General features: G+C 37.3%; 1 pseudogene across 1 annotated transcript; it reads left to right on the forward strand.

The window, feature by feature from the left end:
• The first annotated feature begins 2,718 nt into the window (after positions 1-2,718).
• Positions 2,719-4,138, forward strand: LOC101309830 (annotated as a pseudogene). The gene has a single exon (XR_184596.1). The product of XR_184596.1 is annotated as a probable polyamine transporter At1g31830-like (transcript).
• Positions 4,139-6,005: the final 1,867 nt, after the last annotated feature.

Consider the following 6,005-nt stretch of genomic DNA (forward strand, 5'->3'; position numbering starts at 1 on the left):
CTCTCTCTCTCTCTCTCTCTCTCTCTCTCTCTCTCTCTCTCTCTCTCTCTCTCTCTCTCTCTCTCTCAAGCATGGAAGGTTCATCGGATGGTGTCCAAGATGGCAACATGGTGGTGCTAGTGACGGCAACTTCGTAGCTCTGTCTTCTGATACCTCACGGTCAACAGAGACTACTCATCGGCATCATCATCAAGACCAAGTACGGTATATATTGGCTTCAATACATATATAACATTATTGGTCGTTGTTCATTATTAAAGATACGATCTTTGATGTGTGGATTGAAAGGAAAGGAAAGGTAGCACAAAGAAATATAAGGGTGGTTTGGTAAAATCAACACATGGGGTGTGTGGTTTAGTTGAGTTCACCCTCGTCTCTCCTTATCGTCTCTTATCTCTCTCTCCTCCGCCATATCTCTTCACCTGCTATGACCTCACCTATGACATGTCTTATATCACAAAATTACATGGGTAAACCTATCATGCAATTAGTACAAAATAAACCCCAATGACAATTTTTCCAACAATATGATGCTAAAGAAAAAACAGAATAAAACTAATCACTTCTCAAAATAATTCAGTGATTAGAGTGTACCCTACAAAAAGACGCATTTAAAAATGTTAGATGTGACTTTGACCATCTGATCAAAAATAACAAACAAATCAAGACCCAAGCTAGAAGAAAACTAGTCTTTAGAGTTTGGAAAATCTTAACCTCGGCTATTTGTTAAGGTTTTTTGTCTATGATATGAATATTTTTTTAAAGTTGAAAATCTGGTTTTTTTTTTTTTTTTTTTTGTGTTAAATAGGAAAGGAGCCTGTATAAGGCACGTGGAGTAAAAATTTCACTTTCCAGAATTAAAACGATTCAACGATGTTGCGGTTTGCAGTTTGAAGTAGCTCAGCTTCAAGCGTAGGCTTGAAGGCTGAAGCTCACTTGCACTACTGACACATCGTCTCTCCCTTTTTGAGCCACTGAGCTGAAATTTCAAACTTCCTATGTTTTGTAATGGAGGGTATTATCTACATCATCAAACTAGAGTTGCTGCGATCTGTTCCTGATTTGTCCATTTCCATATTATCTAACTTCTCTCCAGCTTATTCTAATTGTAACTCTATTGCTTAGTTAACTCCGAGTTTCATTGAAGCATCGAACGTTATTGCCCATTGCAACAGACCCATCTCTACTGCTGAAGCTTTTTGTGTTTCTTAGTTCATCTTTTAGTGTATTTTTTCTGAATGATTACTATTTATGTATACATTTTTGTTGGTAAATCATGAACTTGTGAGTGCCCAATTTGTTATTTTGATGCTGATTAATTTCTCTAAATCGAAAACTCCTTATTACAATATTGTTGATCAGCCTGATAATAGGTAAGGTAGATGTAAAAATATGGACTTGGCTGATTTGTAAAAGGTTTACTTTCATGTGCTATATAAATCCCTTGTTTAAATTGACACCAAAAGAAACTCTTGTAAAGTTGAAAACTTGATGCTGAATGCAGAAACCGAGGACCACAACAACTAGGGAAGGCTCCATTGAAATGGGAGAGTACAACAATCCCGAATATGTTGGAGTTAGTGAAGCAAATTCCCCTAGGGTAAATGACTTCAAGAAAGTCTCAGTCCTCCCCCTTGTCTTCATCATCTTTTATGAGGTATCTGGCGGTCCAATTGGTGTTGAGGAAAGTGTCCAGGAAAATGTACAAGGAAATAAGACTATCTCACACGGATTTTAGTGAAAACAAACTATTAGTCACGCTACATTCACAAGATCTCTTCTTTATCCCTCTGCAAATTAATATAAGAATTCATTCTCTCTCTCTCTGTGAAGCATGGAAGGTTCATCGGATAGTGTCCAAGATGGAAGAGAGCAACACGACGGTGCTAGTGACGGCAACTCCGTAGCTCCGTCTTCTGATACCTCACGGTCAACAGAGTCTACTCATAGACATCATCATCATCAAGTCCAGGTATGGTATATATTGGCTTCAATACATATATAACATTATTGGTCGTTGTTCATTATTAAAGATATTATTAAAGATACGGTCTTTGCTGTGTGGATTGAAAGGAATGAAAAGGTAGCACAAAGAAATTTAAGGGTGGTTTGGTCAAATCAACACATGGGGTGTGTGGTTTGTGAAAACGGGTGTGAAAATTTCAGTACCCTATCTATATCATCAAACAAGAGTTGCTGCAATCTGTTCCTGGTTTGTCCATTTCCATATTATCTAACTTCTCTCCAGCTTATTCTAATTGTAACTCTATTGCTTAGTTAACTCCTAGTTTCATTGAAGCATCGAACTTTATTGCCCATTGCAACAGACCTATCTCTACTGCTGAAGCTTTCTGTTTTTATTAGTGTCTAACAATTAGTTCATCTTTTAGTGTATTTTTTCTGAATGATTACTATTTATGTATACATTTTTGTTGGTGAATCATGAAATTGTGAGTGCCCAATTTGTTATTTTCATGCTGATTAATTTCTTTCTCTAAATCGAAAACCCCTTATTTACAATATTGCTGATCAGCCTGATCATAGGTTAGGTAGATGTAAAAATATGGACTTTGCTGGTTTGTAAGAATAGGTTTACTTTGAGGTGCTATATAAATGCCTTGTTTAAATTGACACCAAAAGAAAACCCTTGTAAAATTGAAAACTTGATGCTGAATGCAGGAACCGAGGACCACAACAACTATGGAAGGCTTTATTGAAATGGGAGAGTACAACGATCCCCAATATGTTAGAGTTGGTGAAGCAAGTTCCCCTAGGGTAAATGACTTCAAGAAAGTCTCAGTCCTCCCCCTTGTCTTCCTCATCTTCTATGAGGTATCTGGCGGTCCAATTGGTGTTGAGGACATTGTCAGGGCTGCCGGTCCCCTTCTAGCACTAATCGGATTCTTGGTGTTTCCATTCATTTGGAGTGTTCCTGAGGCCTTGATTACTGCAGAGATGGGTACCATGTTCCCTGTGAATGGGGGTTATGTGGTTTGGGTTTCTTCAGCCCTGGGTCCATATTGGGGGTTCCAAGTAGGATGGGTGAAATGGTTAAGTGGAGTCATTGATAATGCTTTGTACCCTGTTCTGTTTTTGGACTACTTGAAGTCAGCCATACCAGCTTTAGGCTATGGAGTTCCAAGAATCGAAGCAGTGGTAGCTTTGACATTGCTTCTCACTTACTTAAACTATAGGGGTTTAACCATTGTCGGATGGGTTGCTATATTTTTAGGGATTTTCTCGTTCATTCCTTTTGTGGTTATGGGACTTGTGGCAATTCCTAAGTTGAAGCCTTCAAGATGGTTAGTGGTGAGTCTACACAATGTGAACTGGAATTTGTATTTGAACACTCTCTTTTGGAATTTGAACTATTGGGATTCGATAAGTACAATTGCTGGAGAGGTAGAGAACCCAAAGAAGACTCTCCCCAGGGCTCTCTTTTATGCTTTTTATTTGGTTGTTGTTGCATATTTCTTCCCCCTTTTAATTGGTACTGGCGCTGTTCAACTTGATCCTGAGTTGTGGACTGATGGCTACTTCTCTGATATTGCAAAAATTGTTGGGGGAGTTTGGTTGAGATGGTGGATCCAAGGGGCTGCAGCCATGTCAAATATGGGGATGTTTGTGGCTGAAATGAGTAGCGACTCTTTCCAACTTCTAGGGATGGCAGAAAGAGGGATGCTGCCTGAGTGTTTTGGTAAGCGGTCTCGTTATGGAACCCCAGTCATTGGCATTTTGTTCTCAGCTTCTGGAGTCCTTTTGTTATCTTGGCTAAGCTTTCTAGAGATTGTAGCTGCAGAAAACTTCTTGTACTGTGTTGGAATGATTTTGGAGTTCATAGCATTTATACGATTACGAATGAAATACCCAGCTGCGTCTCGGCCTTACAAGATTCCTATTGGAACAGTTGGAGCTGTTCTTTTGTGCACCCCACCAACCCTACTAATTGGAGTAGTGTTGGCTCTTTCTAAGCGCAAGGTTGTTGTTGTGAGCCTTATTGCTTTAGTGATTGGCCTTGTGATGCAGCCCTGTCTCAAATATGTTGAGAGAAAGAGGTGGATGAAGTTCTCCATCAAGCTCTGATCTCCCAGATCTTCAGGGTGCTAATCAGGAGAGTGCCAACTCCTTAACAGATTAGTAAGCTCACAACATTGCCAACTCCTTAACAGATTAGTAAGCTCTCAAAATGTTGTGTTACAGTATATTTAGTGGATAGCAATATGTTGTGCAACAGCTTTGATATTGATAGATCAGCACCATAAATTGCCTAGCGAAAACTGTGAAGTTTCTACAAACAGAATAAATTGTAAATTTAGTTTCTGTAGCATATTTGGATCCAACTTTTGTTTATGACTAGTCAGCAACTCGCGCGCTGCCGCGGTTACTTTGTTGTTGTTAACGTAGTAGAACAAATATGGAATAGGTTAACATTGCATTAAAATTATGTGTTGCATATTACATTGATTAAGAAGGGTATAGATGTGTTGTCCACATAAACGGACTTGAAGAAAATAGAATTGGACTGTTCCTCTGGACTTTTATTGCAACTGCACTTTGGTCTATCATGCAACTGTGCTGTTCCTCTGGCTCTTCAGTGAACTTGAACTTGAGATGTGCATGTCAACACCTGATACAGCAAAGAATATCATTTACTGGTGCAGAGTTCTCAGAAGCAAATTTTTTTATAAAAAAAAAAAAAAAAAAAAAAAATATCTACCAGTTACTATACGACTTTAACCAGTAGGCATCCTTTCTACATTTTTACACAAACTTTAAAAAAAAAAAAAAAAAAAAAAAAAAAAAATAACAAATCGTGTGAAGCGACTATTGTTGAAGGCACGGGCATGATACATACTACTTCAGACAACTCTTTTCTTATTATATTAAGATTCAGTGATAAAAGGCATTGGTCTGCCTATTTCTAACACTGATTTGTTTCCATATTCCCTTAAATGCAGTGAACTCAAATTCAGCAGGCAATTGAACTGAAAACACATGAAATCGAATCACTCACTCACCTTCTAACTCTGGGCTACAGAGTTTTTCTTCCTTCAATTACAGGCCAAAGATGTTTCCTGAACCGGTACAGAAGACGCAAACGATTGCACAGGCTTAAAACTTTAATTTGCCTTAGGATAAAACAATCACATCAATAGAAATTAAAAATAAAATAACAGCAATTCAAATCCATTAAGAAACAATATGATTATAATGATGCATAATGGTACTAAAGTACTAAAGTAGCCTCACTATATTAGTTAAGTTCCAAACAGTTTGAGGATCAAGAAATGCTTGGTAACTGGATAAATCTTTGGCTTTGTAAGTAATCAGAGATCTATGTTAAATTCCTCATTAAAGGTTTAAGCCGTGTTCAAATTTTTTCTATGTGTTCCCGTGTAAGTAAGCTGATGTCTTATTCTTTAACACAAATTTAACTTCTTTCTATCAAACCTGGGAAAAGTGAGGGCCATGCAGAGTTGTTATCCACATATTTGATCATAATAATTGACTATTTCAGTGTTGAGAAAAAGAAACTAACAAAATTCCAGACCTCTGATGGTAGGTGTGAAGGGCCAAGCCAGAGTTCATCTAATACAATAGATTAACAGAATAAGAATAGATATTTTGGACATTTCTTGATAAAGGGCTTTGCTTTGTATATTTAAGGGCTCCATATACATATTTGGTGAATATTTACAAATACCAAATAAAGACTTGTGTTATTCAAACAAATAAGACCAAGGCAAGAACAATCATTATACATGATATCAGAAAGTGGATAATATGAGAAAGTAATACCTACTTGAAAACATCTAGGTAACCTTGTACACAAAAATAATCATTCTCTATGGAGTCCCAGATGTCCTGCATATACAGAAGGTATTTGAAATAAATTTCTTACACAAAATAAGTTTCAGCAACTAACCTTCATAAAAGTAATAGTGGCAGATGATTCTCACAACATGCTTGCAGAAATAAATAAAAAAATACAATACGAACATTAG

The sequence above is a fragment of the Fragaria vesca genome, linkage group LG4 (assembly GCF_000184155.1).
Source record: "Fragaria vesca subsp. vesca linkage group LG4, FraVesHawaii_1.0, whole genome shotgun sequence".
In the NCBI taxonomy this organism is placed as follows: domain Eukaryota; kingdom Viridiplantae; phylum Streptophyta; class Magnoliopsida; order Rosales; family Rosaceae; genus Fragaria; species Fragaria vesca.